Raw genomic sequence first — 19,218 nt, 5'->3', positions numbered from 1 at the left:
GACAAAGTTCAACAAAGATCCACCAACTGCTAACTCCATTCGGCGATGGTATGCGCAGTTTAAAGCTTCTGGATGCCTCTGTAAGGGGAAATCAACGGGTCGGCCTGCAGTGAGCGAAGAAACGGTTGAACGCGTGCGGGCAAGTTTCACGCGTAGCCTGCGGAAAAGTGGCTCGTGCCACAACTGGAGACCGACAGCGCCGACTTCATCTTTCAACAGGATGGTGCTCCACCGCACTTCCATCATGATGTTCGGCATTTCTTAAACAGGAGATTGGAAAACCGATGGATCGGTCGTGGTGGAGATCATGATCAGCAATTCATGTCATGGCCTCCATGCTCTCCCGGCTTAACCCCATGCGATTTCTTTTTGTGGGGTTATGTGAAAGATTCAGTGTTTAAACCTCCTCTACCAAGAAACGTGCCAGAACTGTGAGCTCGCATCAACGATGCTTTCGAACTCATTGATGGGGACATGCTGCGCCGAGTGTGGGAGGAACTAGATTATCGGCTTGATGTCTGCCGAATCACCAAAGGGACACATATCGAACATTTGTGAATGCCTAAAAAAACTTTTTGAGTTTTTGTATGTGTGTGCAAAGAATTTTGAAAATATCTCAAATAATAAAGTTATTGAGGGGCTGTGAAATCGCTTCAATCATTTGTAATAACCCTGTACATATGCCAGTTAATATGCTCGAGGTGCGAAGGTTGAAAGGGATAACACGTGGAACAGTGAGCTCACTTGGGACAGTGATGCCGACATTCACGATAGCCGGAAATGTGTTGGGAGAACAGAAATCCCACGTTTTGAGGAAGGAAGTATACATTCCGGAATCTCTAGTACTACACATGCAAGGAGACTGTTTTACGATTGTGTTGATCACCAATGCGGAAGAGTGTATGTGTATGTACTAAAACGCTATGCAGGAAAATAACAGTAAGGGGGCTGCGAGAAATGCCAGAACACCCACGACAGTCAAGGGTAGCCAGGACAGCCAGCACAACCAGAACAGGCTGGACAGCCAGCACAACCAGAACAGGCTGGACAGCCAGCACAACCAGAACAGGCTGGACAGCCAGCACAACCAGAACAGGCTGGACAGCCAGCACAACCAGAACAGGCTGGACAGCCAGCACAACCAGAACAGGCTGGACAGCCAGCACAACCAGAACAGGCTGGACAGCCAGCACAACCAGGATAGGCTGGACAGCCAGCACAACCAGAACAGGCTGGACAGCCAGCACAACCAGAACAGGCTGGACAGCCAGCACAACCAGAACAGGCTGGACAGCCAGCACAACCAGAACAGGCTGGACAGCCAGCACAACCAGAACAGGCTGGACAGCCAGCACAACCAGGATAGGCTGGACAGCCAGCACAACCAGAACAGGCTGGACAGCCAGCACAACCAGAACAGGCTGGACAGCCAGCACAACCAGAACAGGCTGGACAGCCAGCACAACCAGAACAGGCTGGACAGCCAGCACAACCAGAACAGGCTGGACAGCCAGCACAACCAGAACAGCCTGGACAGCCAGCACAACCAGAACAGGCTGGACAGCCAGCACAACCAGAACAGGCTGGACAGCCAGCACAACCAGAACAGGCTGGACAGCCAGCACAACCAGGATAGGCTGGACAGCCAGCACAACCAGAACAGGCTGGACAGCCAGCACAACCAGAACAGGCTGGACAGCCAGCACAACCAGAACAGGCTGGACAGCCAGCACAACCAGGATAGGCTGGACAGCCAGCACAACCAGAACAGGCTGGACAGCCAGCACAACCAGAACAGGCTGGACAGCCAGCACAACCAGAACAGGCTGGACAGCCAGCACAACCAGAACAGGCTGGACAGCCAGCACAACCAGAACAGGCTGGACAGCCAGCACAACCAGAACAGGCTGGACAGCCAGCACAACCAGAACAGGCTGGACAGCCAGCACAACCAGAACAGGCTGGACAGCCAGCACAACCAGAACAGGCTGGACAGCCAGCACAACCAGAACAGGCTGGACAGCCAGCACAACCAGAACAGGCTGGACAGCCAGCACAACCAGAACAGGCTGGACAGCCAGCACAGCCAGGATAGGCGGCTCCGACAGAAGATGGCCAGCACTGGCTGCCAGGACAGCCAAGACTGCGAGGACAGCCACGACCACCAGCACACGCAGGACAGCAAGCACTAAATTGTCTGCTTACATCACTTTCTATAAATAACACCATAAACACCTCACATTAAGATGAATGACTACAGAATACAGCATTTATCCCATTTGCACACATATCGGAGAAAATACAAATCTCTTACGTTCGACAACAACAAGCTGTAACTCGAGAGGAAGTTGTTGTTTTGTAACCTACGGCACGTCCCATTTTCCAGTGCGATGCTATTTAGCGCTCTCGTGTAATCTCGTAATGTCCCCCAGTAGAGAACCCTACAAGATTGCTCCAATACATAGAAAACAAAAGCCATATGTGTGATGACGATGACAGTTTTTGCCCCATTACTCGCCTCTGGTGACCTGCGTGTAACGTTTCTCTCATCCAGCTGACAATCATTTGCAATAGCAACAGATTCTTGCGTTCTAGTTTTGTAAGCATCTAGATCATCAGCCCGTTTCACGCAATGTAATCACTTCTTGGGAACAACACTATCATTTCTAGGTTCCACAACAAGCTATAATTCGAGTGGTGTCTACTTTATTATTAGATATTATGAAGACTGAAATAACACAGGACATGTGGTAACACATACTTTTAAACACAAAATCATTACGTAATAATAAAATAGTCACGATTCCACAAGAACAGATACAGTAAATTTCCATTAGTTTTAGAAGCAAATTCGATGTGGTGTGAGAGCATTCCACATGTTCAAATTACAGATCGTCATGCACAGAGTACTACATTCATTTCAGACTTATGGAATACAGATACAGATTAGCATTCGAGGGCACACTTCATCGTTATTTTGTAATATCCAGAATAGGAAAAAAACTACAAACTATCTAGTTTAACCAGTCATGCCACTCCTGTAATACAACTTCCTATAAGATTTTTTCAGGTCTCCCCCCCCCCCATATAGAAAAAAAGTGCCATCTGCATTTGACATTGCACATATTACATACACGTTTTGGAGCAGGTGACCAGTGGTTGAAGTCGCTTGTACAGAGCTGCGTAAAGTTTTGTCGCCTGTACTGGGAGAAGACCACATCCGACAGACTATCAATCAAAAGAGACGGTTCTGTTGTTGTTCTTTCATAAGCAGTTTAATACATTGTTCTTCAGTTGCAACACATCCGAGCAGTGTATGACTATAGCTTTGTACACCACCACACAATTTTGTTTTTCTACCGTGACTTCGACGTCTGTGTTGGGTGCTAAACCAACCTTAACACGTATCGACTCATTGGCTGTCACAGAAAGCTGAACATTATTTGGTGTAAACTATGCAGATTCCACAGAACACAGGACGGTAGAAACAAAACACAGATGTCCCTCATTGACAAAAATGTGGAAGACAATGCAAGGAGGTGAGTTTGTGGCATTGCAGGGCATTTCCAATCAGCTATCCAAACGTGGTGACCTATGCAGTTAATCTGATCTTCCACAGTGACAGGGTAGCAGATGTCTTGGTGTTCTGTTTTGAAGAGCATTGTTTCCTCATTTTGCAGTCATGTGCTGGGCGCTGTTCTTATGCAATTACCCTTACGTTATCCAATATAAGTCCATCTCTCAACACTCGAATGCAGATGCCTTGTCACATCTCCCCTCAGGCCTTGATCCCGAGTTCGACCAGCAGCAAGTCCTCTGCTTCCACATCGGTACGGCCCGCCGAGATACACTCGACGGATTTCCCGTCACAGCTGCATAGGTCGCCTCTGCCACACGCCGGGACCCCATTCTGCGGCTGGTTCTGACTCGCCAATCGAAAACTGAGTTCGACCCCTGGCGCGACCTCTGACGCGGGTTCTCGATTGTGGCAGGTGTCCTTCTGTCGGCTGCAGAGGCTGGCGCTCATCAGATGTTCACCCCAGCCGATTCGCGCCACACCATCCTACGCTTACTACACTGGGGGATGTCCCGTACGAAGACTTTGGCTTGCCAGCATGCGTATTGGCCTCGAATCGATGGCGATATCGAACGCTCGGTCTGTAGGTGCTTAGCGTGTGCACATCAGCAGGTCTGCCCTTCGCACTCCGGCAAGCTCTGGGACAGCATCCGTCTCGATTTTGCGGGCCAGTCTTGGGATCGATGTGATACTGATTGTGGATGCGTACTCCAGATACCCACATGTTGTGCACACGGCGTCCACTGTGAGTGATGCCACACCCGTGGCTCAGATTCTTGCCCTCGAAGGCCTGCCTCATACCTCGGTCTCTGATAATGGCGCCCAATTCGTAGTAGCCTCCTTCCACACATTCTGTGAGGCCAACGGTATCAAACACATCTGCTCTCCTCATTTCCATCCATCCTCGAATGGCACAGCTGAACAACTGGTCAGAACGTTTGAACAACAGCTGACAAAAGTGGTCGAATACTCTGCCACCACGTTGGCCCTCGCTTTATTCCTGAGCACCTATCGCACCGTGCCAATTGTCGGTCGTGGTCTGGCTGAACTCCAGTCGCAGGCCCTGCTCCACCTGCTGACGCCGCCTCCTTCTGAGCCCCACTTCCGACCCTCCCAGGACCCCGGGCACGGCCGTGTGGGGGGCAGTGCTGCCTGCACTCCCGGTAATCACCACCTACGGATGGCTCGTAGACACAGAAGGGGCTCAAGCTACTCTGGCCTCGTACCCCTTGAAACGTCCCCTTAGGAACAATTATACACGACTGTGCTGATAAACCTCTTACACTATTTGCTTTTCAAACAGCTGAGCAAAACTGAACGTACTCAAACATTCACTAAAGTGACACACAATATTTTTAGCGCAACGCAATCTGACTATCAAAGATCCCTGCAAAAGAATGGCCCTGAGTAACATTAAACTACACCTTTCAGAAATCACTTACTTCACAAAAATCTTCATTACTCGAACTACTGCAATACAGCGAGCACCACTACTGCCAGCTAAATAAAAGATTCAAACTACGGAAGGCACCAACTACTTGTAGGGATAGTTAGCAAATGAAAGATATTAATAGAGAACAAACAATGTATTTACCTTAATAGTCATAATATATATAGCAGTTCATGACAAATTTCAAAACTCCGCCATCTCTCTCCCCACATCCACCACTGCTGGCGGCTCACCTCCAACTGCGCAACGCTACGCGCTGTTCACATCCATGTGCCGCTGCCCAACACTACAATGGCAGACAACAATGCAAACTAGCCACAGACTGCACACAGCACAGCCAGTGATTTTCATACAGAGAGCGCTACGTGGCGGCGGCGTTACCAATATAAGAACCTAAACAGCCTACTTACATAAAGAAAACATAAACAGCCTACTTACATAAAGAAAACATAAACAGCCTGCTTACACCCTTCGTGGCACCTCACACAGCCCAACCACCCACCTCCTCCTGGTGTGCACGAGGCCCCGGAGTCGGCCCCCCTGCCGACGGCAAATGGTTCCCCGGAACTCCTTCCCACATGTACAAGGACTGGAGGCGACGGGCGATGCCCTGCCCTCCGGTGACGTTTTGATGGATTCCACGGACTGCCCTCCCGACCCACTGCCGGTGTTCGACGACAAAGTGTGTGCTTCCGCTCCCTCCTTCCGCCCACCACACTACCGTCCGGAGTATTTCCAGCCCTACGCGCAGGTTATGAGGGTGAGGGATCTGGTGTTGGAAAGCGCGGAAGTCGAATGCACGCCAGAGTGGGGTCTCTGTACTCCGGCGCGCCACTCTCCGTACCACGTGCAGCCAGCAGGCAATCGCGTTTCCCGCTGTCAGGTATTTAGGCGGACCCAGGCACTCGCCGTAGTTTGCGTCTGCATCTCAGTCGTACTGCGTTCCACTTCTGTGTGTTGGGATACCTACTGTCGTTCTTTGGAGTCTTCGCCCTATTTATCATCTCAGTTCTTGCTCGCTTGCCTCGTGTTGTGTCCTGATCGGTCGTAGTGTCTGTCGTCCCCGACTCGTTCGTATGTCTTGTCTGTCGTTTCCGATACCTCCCGCGGTTCCCTGCCTGGCGGCTGTGGGTCTCCATTCTCTGCCGTGCACCGCTCGCCGGTCGCTCGCGGCGCTAACAGTGAGGTTTTCCGTAAGCTATTCACAAAATAGAATGTTCAAATGTCTGTGAAATCTTATGGGACTTAACTCCTAAGGTCATCAGTCCCTAAGATTACACACTACTTAACCTAAATTATCCTAAGGACAAACACACACACCCATGCCCGAGGGAGGACTCGAACCTCCGCCGGGATCGTAAGCTATTCACAACTCTGATCGCCAGTTACTTGTTCAGTGGCACACTGTATATCAGAATTCTGTCGCAATAACTGCTGTAAAATGAGTTTGTGCAAATTATACGGTGTTTTGGCGAACGAAGTACAATTAAACCTGTCAACAAGAGAAATGTGGCCTTTACTCATAAATGGCGATGCTTCTTCGATTGAAGGAAGGTTAACAATTCACACAAAAATAAATTGCCCATTCTGTTGGAAATTTGATTGAATCTCCGTAACCCATGGTATTTTTGACACTGAACGACTGGAATGGAAACTTAGTAAGGGATTTTATCGCTTATCTTCATCTGAGAAGTATTAAAATAATGACGAGCATTCCGTACAGGCCGAATCCCAGGCACATGCCACGTACTGGTTACTCACCTATGGCTTGCCAAACTGACAATGAGTGATTCACGAATAAAACAGTTGTTATTGAGAAAAATAGACAACTGACCCGTTGCACAATACAATGGTCAGTGCAGTGTCAGTAGCTGAGAATAATGCACGTGACACGAATGCGAAAGCTAGCCAGGTGTGCCTTGTGAGCAGGTGTCGACGTCTTTCGAAAAACATTTTCATGAGAGTACATCTGACTTTTTCGGCAATACATTTCAACAAATTAAACATATAAAATCACCACACTCTTTCAGGATACTATACTTCCAGAATAATACGTACAATTTTTTCATTTGTGTAGCCTGTTGCCTAATTAGTTAAATAAATGCTGATAGTGTGTGTCCAACCATTGAGATGGTTTTCTCGTAACGGCGACTCAATTAAAACGTTGTTATTCGCGAGGGCTTGTCGACGGTTTCTAGCTTGCAATGGAAATGTAATGTCCGCGTATACATAGTATAATGTGTCTCATTACTTCCATATCCAAGTAATGATAGTGAAACTATGTACTTCATATCTTGCACGCTTTTTACCAGGAGCACAAAGGGGTCAGACCTGTGGAAATTATACCTTTTTTGAGCTTTTGCAACAGATCATTGAGATACGTCTGCATAACAGGCAGCAAGTAGATAACCTTTTGTTCCTTTCCTGCATTGCTTCTACATCACAGGATTTATAATGTTCCTTACTTCCTCATGACAATGTTTTTCGAAAGACGTCGACACCTGCTCACAAGGCACACCTGGCTAGCTTTCGCATTCGTGTCACGTGCATTATTCTCAGCTACTGACACTGCACTGACCATTGTGTTGTGCAACGGAACAGTTGTCTATTTTTCTCAATAACAACTGTTTTATTCGTGAATCACTCATTGTCAGTTTGGCAAGCCATAGGTGAGTAACCAGTACGTGGCATGTGCCTGGGATTCGGCCTGTACGGAATGCTCGTCATTATTTTAATACTTCTCAGATGAAGATAAGCAATAAAATCCCTTACTAAGTTTCCATTCCAGTCGTTCAGTGTCAAAAATACCATGGGTTACGGAGATTCAATCAAATTTCCAACAGAATGGGCAATTTATTTTTGTGTGAATTGTTAACCTTTCCTCAATCGAAGAAGCATCACCATTTATGAGTAAAGGCCACATTTCTCTTGTTGACAGGTTTAATTGTACTTCGTTCGCCAAAACACCGTATAATTTGCACAAACTCATCTTACAGCAGTCATTGCGACAGAATTCTGAAATAGAGTGTCTCATTGAACAAGTAATTGGCGATCAGAGAGATCAATAGTTTACAATAAACCTCACTGTGTCGGTTTTCAGTAACATAAGAGAAGAAATTTCATGGTTATTTCCATGCTAGGAAACTCCTGCTTGATGAGATGTCGATAACATTCAAGGGTCAAGGGTAACCGGAGCCATGGTCTCCGAGCTGATAGTCAATGCTGCTGCAAACGTCGTCGAACTGTTCGTGCAGATGGTTGTTGTTTTGCGAATGTCCCCATTTGTTGACTCAGAGATCGAGACGTGGCTGCACGATCCGTTACAGCCATGCGGTTAATATGCCTGTCATCTCGACTGCTAGTGATACGAGGCCATTGGGATCCAGCACGGCGTTCCGTATTACCCTCCTGAACCCACCAATTCCATATTTTGCTAGTCATTGGATCTCGACCAACGCGAGCAGCAATGTCACGATACGATAAACCGAAATCGCGATAGGCTACAATCCGACCTTTATCAAAGTCGGAAGCGTGATGGTACGCATTTCTCCTCCTTACTCGAGGCATCACAACAACGTTTCACGAGGCAACGCCGGTCAACTGCTGTTTGTGTATGAGAAATCGGTTGGAAACTTTCCTCATGTCAACACGTTGTAGGTGTCGCTACGGGAGCCTACCTTGTGTGAATGCTCTGAAAAGCTAATCATTTGCATATCACAGCATCCTCTTCCTGTCGGTTAAATTTCGCGTCTGTAGGACGTCATCTTCGTGGTGTAGCAATTTTAATGGCCAGTAGTGTATGTCCCCTCAAACTACCTTGTGGTGATGCCTTAATTTTGCGTTTGTAAATGCAGAAATTCCATCTTAACTGCTCCCAATGCTCGCCCCCATTTTGTGTATTTTTGGTCTATGATATGGTTTACCACGCATTTTTCTGAATTACCCCACCTATGTACTTCAACATTTTACCCGTTTCATTTTACCCACGCCTGTATTTTGGTGCTTTTTGCGTTATTGACATAAAATATATCTTTGACAGTTCCCAATCTGTCGCCAGATTCTACAGAATTAATATTATTTCAACAGGCAGTATTTCAAGACCGCGACATTTTTATGAAACAGTCGAGTATTACAAAGTAAACGGTCTAGAATTCACTCTGACTATTACAGTGTAACTTATTTCACGGTTTTTCAGGCTATAGTGTGCTTAGAAAATTTAATTTATGGCAGCATACAGGCATGGAAACTGCTGCGATGTTGTTGAACTTTAAAACAATAACACCCGAAAATCATTGGACGCACTGGATGCCTAAGATCGAAGACACACAGCTCTCAGCTGAAAAGAGAGACGCGTCTGAAGAGCCAGGGCCGGCCGCAGTGGCCGAGCGGTTCTAGGCGCTACAGTCTGGAACCGCGCGACCGCTACGGTCGCAGTTTCTAGTCATGCCTCGGGCATGGATGTGTGTGATGTTCTTAGGTTAGTTACGTTTAAGTAGTTCTAAGTTCTAGGGGGTGATGACCTGAGAAGTTAAGGCCCATAGTGCTCAGAGCCATCTGAACCATTTTTTTGAAGAGCCAGCTTTGGAGCAGCGTGAGGCGTGTACGTTGGAAGAATCCGGGAACGGCTCGTGACCAAAAAAGATGGCGATGCACTTCGTTCACCAAGAAATACATGGACAAACGAGAGAAAATTAGCGCACTGCTCACGTTTTTGTACGCACGCATGATATAAACAGATCGCTCGCCCATTTCACTGCATCATCCTTCATATTAGCAAATTTTTCAGTCTCTCTTTGATAGATCAGGAGCTCCTAAAACGAAATGTCGTTCAGTAGAGAGCATTGCGAAGTGCTTATAGTCTTTCTTGGCAGTAGTATTTCGAAAAAGATTTTGATGCGTTTCAGTGATAAAACACAATGTTCTGTTTTTGATGTGATCATTGCAATTGTAATGCTTTGAAGAGCTTCACAAAGTCGTTTGATGCGGAGCTCCACACGTACTTTTCAACCCCTCTCTTCCATAGATAAAACAAAGTTCTGTTCAAAATTTCTTTGTTTCTAAAAAAGAATAGCTTTCAGTGGCAGCTCTGAAAGAAGTTCCTCGAAAAATTGATGAGTAAGTGGTGCATTTCCTGGCAAAAAAGGAGAGGCTGCAGGTAGGTGTTCAGAGAAGTTGAATCTTTCTTCGTAAATTATAACATCGCGTACTTCCTTTTGCCTTCTACAGTATATTACACATCACTCCTATATCTTCAGTTCTACCTGTTTTATTATACTCGTGCAAATCTGTTGAATTTTCACTCAGTCCTTCCCTAATTTTTGTAATTTCAAGGTGAAAATCTGTCAGCTGATTTTGTGCAAAAGTTGGGAAAATATCTGTTTTCTGTAGCTGATTATGCAAAATATCCACATGGTTCATAATTGTATGAAAAAAACGAGACCTAAAGATTAACCTTTAATCCCTCAAAATTGTTATTAAGCCACAGTTTTGTAGGATGGTGTTTTCATTACACTGCTTTTTCCTCATTGCTCATTCTATTCATGTTCTTGATAATAGCCGCGCGGGATTAGCCGAGCGATCTAAGGCGCTGCAGTCATGGACGGTGCGGCTGGTCCCGGCGGAGTTTCGAGTCCTCCCTCGGGCATGGGTGGGTGTGTTTGTCCTTAGGATAATTTAGGTTAAGTAGTGTCTAAGCTTAGGGACTCATGACCTTAGCAGTTAAGTCCCATAAGATTTCACACACATTTGAACATTTTTCTTGATAATATCTTCCCTATATTCGAAAACAGTATTGACTCTCCTTGACTGGAAATTCTGTCGAGTAGACACTGAACTTGGCAGTCCTTTTCATACTTTTTTTTTTAGAATTGCTAATTTTTCTGGGAATACTGAAGCTGCAATGTCCCTGTAGTTTGGCGAAAAATATTTGCACATTTTTAATAACTGCAGCGGCTGTCAACTTGAGATTCAACTGGTGAACACAAGAGTGAATGTATGAAGCATTGGAGAACGTTTTCTTAGCCAGAGCTTGCACTCCACGTGACGAGCCACTCATGAATACTGCACCGTCATACGTGTGTGCTGTTAGTTTGTGTGGGTAATCCCGCAAGTGGTGGTTTATCTGCTCTGTAATGCACATTGCCAAACACTGTGCATCACGGTTTTCTGGTGCTACGAAGTTCCAAAATCTTTAAACGAGTCTCATTAATGCTGTACCTATGGACTATAACTACTTGTAAAAAGCACGCTACATCACAGCCAGAAACTCTGCGCCCTTCATTTCCTTTCTAATTTCCTCCTGGCAGACTGGAAGCATGCAGTGGAGGAGGTCATTCTCTACGGTTTTAGAACTGCCTGTGAATACTGTTGCTTTTTTCAAATGCGATTTTTATACAGAGTCTAGTTGTGCACAGAAAAATTAATCAAGGAGCGAAAAACACTAGGAGTGGAAGACGATTCTATCTCATCGTGTCTGAGGGCAAGATCCAACGCTCCACAGAAACGTATATAGTTAATAATTATATTTACTACGTATCTACACTCATGTTCAGAAAAAAAGCAGAACACAGATAGGCAGTTCATATTGACAGGACATGTACATTAGTATGTTCTACAGAACATTATACACTCCTGGAAATTGAAATAAGAACACCGTGAATTCATGGTCCCAGGAAGGGGAAACTTTATTGACACATTCCTGGGGTCAGATACATCACATGATCACACTGACAGAACCACAGGCACATAGACACAGGCAACAAAGCATGCACAATGTCGGCACTAGTACAGTGTATATCCACCTTTCGCAGCAATGCAGGCTGCTATTCTCCCATGGAGACGATCATAGAGATGCTGGATGTAGTCCTGTGGAACGGCTTGGATGTACCGTGCACTATTCAGTGTCCCCTCGACGATCACCAGTGGTGTACGGCCAGTGTAGGAGATCGCTCCCCACACCATGATGCCGGGTGTTGGCCCTGTGTGCCTCGGTCGTATGCAGTCCTGATTGTGGCGCTCACCTGCACGGTGCCAAACACGCATACGACCATCATTGGCACCAAGGCAGAAGCGACTCTCATCGCTGAAGACGACACGTCTCCATTAGTCCCTCCATTCACGCCTGTCGCGACACCACTGGAGGCGGGCTGCACGATGTTGGGGCGTGAGCGGAAGACGGCCTAACGGTGTGCGGGACCGTAGCCCAGCTTCATGGAGACGGTTGCGAATGGTCCTCGCCGATACCCCAGGAGCAACAGTGTCCCTAATTTGCTGGGAAGTGGCGGTGCGGTCCCCTACGGCACTGCGTAGGATCCTACGGTCTTGGCGTGCATCCGTGCGTCGCTGCGGTCCGATCCCAGGTCGACGGGCACGTGCACCTTCCGCCGACCACTGGCGACAACATCGATGTACTGTGGAGACCTCACGCCCCACGTGTTGAGCAATTCGGCGGTACGTCCACCCGGCCTCCCGCATGCCCACTATACGCCCTCGCTCAAAGTCCGTCAACTGCACATACGGTTCACGTCCACGCTGTCGCGGCATGCTACCAGTGTTAAAGACTGCGATGGAGCTCCGTATGCCACGGCAAACTGGCTGACACTGACGGCGGCGGTGCACAAATGCTGCGCAGCTAGCGCCATTCGACGGCCAACACCGCGGTTCCTGGTGTGTCCGCTGTGCCGTGCGTGTGATCATTGCTTGTACAGCCCTCTCGCAGTGTCCGGAGCAAGTATGGTGGGTCTGACTCACCGGTGTCAATGTGTTCTTTTTTCCATTTCCAGGAGTGTAGTTTTAGTCACCTCGCTTAAGCATGTGCTCTGTTGCTCAGTAGGGAAAGGGTGCGCCATGTACAGTCGTGGACAAAACGAGCGAGACCCCTCGCCTTTTCGTTATGCTGATCCGCACGGCTTTAAAGTCTGCTACACAGCATAACAGGCAAGGTGACGAAGCGCTACCAACATAATATGCACAGGCGTGAAATTGACAAACTACCTGAACTTTTGTAGGGCGTTTTCAATAATCTGTAAGACTATATTATTGCTGATTAGTGTGTTAAATACAACACGTAAATATAAGACAGAACTGAAAGAAGAAACGCTAATTGGTATGAACTGTACCAATAAAAATGAATTTCAACTTATCGAGATAACATAACTGTTTTAGTAAGACAAAGAACCACAGATCGTTACGAATTAGCAAAATATTATCCGCATTCGGCCGCGAAACGGTCTGTGTCAACGTTCAGACCAGTCATACTGGATTACCGTTGCTGACCTACCGTGAAAGTGTGCAAATTTAGCAATGCGTGAAGATTCATAACGAAATTCAGTTAAAGACCTTTCAGTGCCACACTTAAGTCAATTCCATTATTGACAGAAGCGGAAAAAGTAGGCAGTAACGTGTATGAAATTCTACAAGAGTGTCATGTTGACATGCACAGGGTGCCAGTACAGAGTAAAGGTAGCGATAAAACGTATTGGGGGCGCGAGAATTTCTTAAAATTGCTTTACTGATACGCTAGCAGACAACGCAGGCAAACAGCCCTCTATTATTACCCCAGACATGAATAAGCCGGCCATTTCGCAATGAAAATGGTAAAATGATCTGCAGATTCTGTTGCATAGAGCTTTCTGGGCTCAAAAACATGAATTTTCTTTCTTTATGTCACCGCTTATGTGACAATCGTTCGGGATGTTTATCGAATTAGCAAAATACTGTTATTAGAGAGTAAATTTAGTAGGATTTTTCTGCACCACCCCAGGAAATAAACGGCTACACAGCTGCCAAACGTATTCTACACTGTTTCCAATTCTCCGCTAGACTCGCCACAGCCGGAAAACGTTCATTAGCCTAAGTGTTTCTTAAGCTAGCTAGCAATGGGAATGTTCGTACTTGTAAACCGCGGTAGCATTAATACTGGGATGTGAATTACCACGTGTATAGGCAAATGGATTCTATTTGCATTCCTGTAAACTTGATTTGGATCGAAATCGTAGCTACGATTAATATGCTGATGTATCGACTACAACTAGAAAATTTCGAATAAAGAGTAGGAAGTGTTATTTATGCGGCCCTCATCTTCAGTAGCTGTCGTAGCTGTTTTCGTTGTTAGGATTTCGTCACATAAACCGGTAAAAACGGAACCCTACAAGTCTCACTTTCTTGACCGTCTATCGGTCTACCCAACCTTTAAAACCCGTTTACCTTCTGAACGGGTGGACATAATAAGCAGAAATGTATCGCACTTCTTGCGGTAACCGGTCCCTTGGTGGTGTAAAAAAGTGAGCTTCTATGTCTACGCAATCTAAAGATACGGCCGTTTATGTAAAGAAAATTCACACGAAAGGTCAAAAAGTGGCTTCAAGAAATATGTGACCAAACTGCTTATGTCATCAGCCCCTAGACCTAGAACTACTTAAACCTAGCTAGCCTAAGGACATCACAGACATCTATGCTCGAGGTAGGATTCCAGCCTGCGACTGAAGTAGCCGTGCGGTTCGTGACTGAAGCGCCTGGAACCGCTCGGCGACAGCACCCGGCGGAACCCTATTCACCTCATGTATAATGATAATATACTGTCTAGTGAGGGTAAACTGTATTCGCCAGCAACTCAGATCGTTTGATCACGGAACTTTTACGAAGCTACATTCAAACTTTGTTCGAAGTCGTCTGCAATATCCATTTATAAACACTCTAGGAACGTCGTATGTGATATCCACTTCTGAAGACGCTGGCAGACATTGCAGTACCATAACAAGTAGGTAAGAATTTATTGATATTGGTCCATGCATCACACTTTATTTCAATATCAATTTAACGCGCTTAGGTGTTCGTATATGGCTGAAACTAATGAACAAAAAGTAAATAAACAGCAAACAACTTCGATGTTCAACTAAAATGAAAGTCACATGTCGCAATTACAACATAATTTCGTTGTTACATCTACATGACTACATCAACAAGATTTCTTTGCAATCCAGACTTACGTGCCTGGCAGAAGGTTCGGACTATTTCTCTACCGTCCCACTCATTAACAGTGTGCGGGAAAAAGGACCACTTAAATCTTTTCTTGCGAGCCTTGAATTACATTATTACTATGGTTTCTTCCTGTGTAAGTTCCCGAGGAAATAAGGTTTTGGCATTCAGAACAGATGTTGGTGATTGAAATTTCGTGAAAAGATCTCGCAGCAACGAAAAACGCTTTTGTTTTCATGAATGTTACCCCAACTCGATTATCAAATCTGGGACCCTCTCTCCCCTGTTTCGTGACATTACAAATCGTGCTACCGTTCCTTGGACGTTTTTGCGTGCACAGTCAATCACGTCTGTCAATGATATTATAGCAGTGGACGGACAAACGTAGTGTAGGCAGTGTTTTCAGTTGGCCTGTTGCGTATTCTTAGTGTGCGGCCAATAAAACGCAGTCATTCGTTTGCCTTCCCCACAAAAGTATGTTTTCGATCGTTGCAGTTTGAGTTTTACTGGGTACTGAGATGAACTGACAGTGCTTCGACTTGTGTTCTGTCATGTAACCGAAAGTTAATTATTGTTATTGGACGCAGCTTTCGTGTTTAATGTATTCCTCATTCAACAGAGTACACTCCTCCTACACCACATATAACTGTTTCAAAGTATCAAATTGTTACTGATGTTACCATGTTGCAGTGGTCATCTTAACTTGCCGTTTTGAAACAAAGGAAAATATTATAGTGAAATGTAGCAACTAAGAAGCGGAGTATCCAAATAAACAAACATTTCCGGTTTAAGAAGTTACAGTAGGTCTACTACACAGTAACGTAAATTCGGAGCAAAGGCCATTAGTAGATCGTTATCAGGAAAACCAGCCCTCATAATGCAAAGTGCCACTACAAGAAAGAAAGTTTCCAAACATGTCAATGAGTAGTCGAGGAAAGTGGACGCATTCTGTCTACTGAATCCCAACCCACGCCACTTACGACGGGACACGCCAAGTGTCATACCCCGATCTTGCTGAAACTTCGCTCAGTGAAAGAGGGGACAAAATAAGCGAACACGTTCTCGGCTTATCTGCTTACACTCTACCGCTTCTGAGAAAACGACGGTCAAAGTTTTCAATGCGCTGTTGCTATAGTGTAGATACCTCTTAGCGGGTAAGGATTCAACTGAAGCGGTGGCTCTGCGGCTACCATAGCGACTTCGGAACTTTGCCCTGCGAGTTCGAAACCCGGTTTTTCCTTCCCCCCCCCCCCCCCCCCCCTCACTCTCTGAATTATCTAAAATGTTTATTCCAATTTATGTTGAAACACTGTTGTCGTTATTCGTCAGTTAATTTACTGTGTAAAGAAATAAGTTAAAAAGGGAACGCATAGTGCGTAGTGGGGGGATCACTCTGTTGTAGAAATAATTCAAAAGCCAAGATCGCTTAAATACTGTTTTACTGGATAACCGCTTACAACACACTAAAGGTGCCATCATCGGATCTGAATGTAGATTAACATTTATAAACCATTTGGATATAACGATACATGAGGCAGACCAGATGATTTTAGATCAGCTTGTCTCATTCGTTTATTATTTTTTTAATTCATTCATTACACATAAAGTTAATTGGCGAATAATGACAACATTATTGCAACATAAATTAGAAAAAAACATTCGTAGATAATTCTGATAGAGAGGCAGGAAAAAATAATAATAAAAAAAACCAATATGGTCTCGAACACGGGAATCAAAGTTAAGAAGGAACGACGGTAGCCACTGAGCCACCGCTTCAATTGCGTTCTCGGCTGCAGAAGGTATCTACACTATAGCAAGAGCGCGTTGATAACTTTGACCGCCGTTTTCTCGGAAACGGTCGAGTGTCTGCACATAAGTCGAAACACATGTTCGCTTACTTTGTCCTCTGCTTCACTGAGCAAAGTTTCCGGACAATCAGCCTATGACACCTGGCTACTTCCCCTCGGTAGTCGAGTCGCTTCTTACGCCTGTTCCCGAGCACGGGGTCCCGGGTTCGATTCCCGGCGGGGTCAGGGATTTTCACCTGCCTCGAGATGACTGGGTGTTTGTGTTGTCCTCATCATTTCATCATCATCCAGGAAAGTGGCGAAATTGGACTGAGCAAAGGTTGGGAAATTGTACGGGCGCTGATAACCACGCAGTTGAGCGCCCCACAAACCAATCATCATCATCATCTTACGCCTGGCGAGAATTATGTATGCCTCAGAGTAAACTGCGCCACTTGGAAACACGGCGTGCGAGGATAAACACGTTTTCCTTCTTATAAGGCAACCTTCTACAGCTAAAATTCACGAAGTGTTCTTCAGGTTGCCTCATATATTTCAGAAATGTTTCTTGCTTTAGGCCTGCCGCATATGCAAAACGTAAACATTTCATTTCATGTAATATTTATCAGGATAAGACATGGCAAGAGTGGACCAGTCCCTTCTGAGAAAAATTACAGATTCTAAGTTGCTCCACTATGTAATGACACGGGTACGGGCTTGCGACCTCTCGTTTATGCCATCGATTTCCGTCTTACACATACTTGGCCACTGCGTTGTGGCTGCCGTCGTGGAGGAGGCAGTCTGTTTCCTACTAGCGCTGTTTCCGCAGCAGATATTAACCGCGACGAATCATTCAGTCAACGCTAAATGGCCCATCTTGCTGAGGAAGACAAGGGCGCTATAATAGCACTCCATACAGAGGGATCTTCAAATGGCTATATAGCAAGAACTATGGGTCTTCCCAAGTCGACGGTAGCCAGGTGGATCAGACGAAAGGAAGAGAGTGGTAACCTGAATGGGAGGCCTCATGGGCGTCGCCGCAAAACAACAGCAGCTCAGGATCAGCAGATACGCCGTTTCAGTGAGAACCACCCATTTGTCACCCCACGACAAATTCAGCAGACTTTGGGTCTCAATGTTAGTAGTAAGACCGTCACTCGTCGTCTAAGGGAAGGTGGACTGAGAGCAAGAGGCGCTGCTGTGAAAGAGACATTGACTGTTTCCCACAGAGAAGCTCGCCTTGCTTTTGCTGCTGAAAATGTCGACAAACCTCTCCAGTTTTGGAGGCGAGTGATTTTCACGGACGAAAAAGTTTTCTCTACGGCATCAACCAGAAAAGTACTTGTTTACCGGCCTAATGGTGCTAGGTATAATCGAAAATGTATTACTGTTGCCGAAGAAGTGGCAAGGAGTCGGTAACGGCATGGGCATGGATATCGGCCGAAGGGTGTGGGCTCCTGTGGGAAGTGGAAGGAAGATGGTTCAAGTGGTTCAAATGGCTCTGAGCACTATGGGACTCAACATTTGAGGTCATAAGTCCCCTAGAACTACTTAAACCTAACTAACCTAAGGACATCACACACACCCATGCCCGAGGCAGGATTCGAACCTGGGACCGTAGCAGTCCCGCGGTTCCGGACTGCAGCGCCAGAACCGCTAGACCACCGCGGCCAGCCTGGAAGGAAGATTCGATGCGCGCAATTACATATCAGTTCTGGAGAACGTGATGATGCCTTTTGTGACAGCAAGATTTGGCGATGATCAGATCATGTTCCAACAAGATCGCTCGCCTATTCATACGGCACGTGTGGTTAAGAGGTGGTTCGACGACCATAGTAATATTACTGTAATGGAATGGCCACCTAAAGGAGCTGACATGAATCCCATTGAGAATATTTGCGCAGAAACGGTCAAAGTAATATGAGAAAAGGGGCAGTCACCGTCGACTCGCCGACAGCTTTCTGATGTGATTCATGACGCTTGGAATGAGTTACTTGAATCTCCTGGTTATGTGGCTCGAGTTGTGGGCTCAATGCCCAACAGACTTCGAGCTGTTGTGGAAGCCGAAGGAGGCTGTACGCGATACTAAGCAGCATCAGCGGAGGTGTTTTTTTTTTCAGCCCTTCACCAATCAGCTGCAACAGCTGTTTCAAGTTTTGTCTTTATTTACAGACGTATATTTTATATAATTTCAAGGAAACGCAGTAAGTGGAATGTGGACAAACAAATTAATTCACAGCAAGATATGTAATATTTAATTTGACAAGAGAAGAAATACACACCTTATATATTCATGCATCCTCTAAAAAATACATGACACACGTGTATATGCAAGAAGGGTACAAAACAATTCAGCACAAATGAAAAATATTGAGGAGAAGCTCGCCGATGAAGGCGTAAATGGAGACCAAAGGTTGGGCTAGAAGGAG

General features: G+C 45.9%; 1 protein-coding gene across 1 annotated transcript in view; it reads left to right on the top strand.

The window, feature by feature from the left end:
- Window positions 1-19,218, top strand: part of LOC126176674 (transient receptor potential-gamma protein-like) — a 361,376-nt gene that overhangs the window by 136,606 nt on the left and 205,552 nt on the right. The gene's annotated exons all lie outside the window — the stretch shown is intronic.

Source organism: Schistocerca cancellata, chromosome 3 (assembly GCF_023864275.1).
Source record: "Schistocerca cancellata isolate TAMUIC-IGC-003103 chromosome 3, iqSchCanc2.1, whole genome shotgun sequence".
NCBI lineage: Eukaryota > Metazoa > Arthropoda > Insecta > Orthoptera > Acrididae > Schistocerca > Schistocerca cancellata.
Note: the sequence above shows the minus strand (reverse complement) of the source record. Positions and strands in the feature narration are given on the sequence as shown.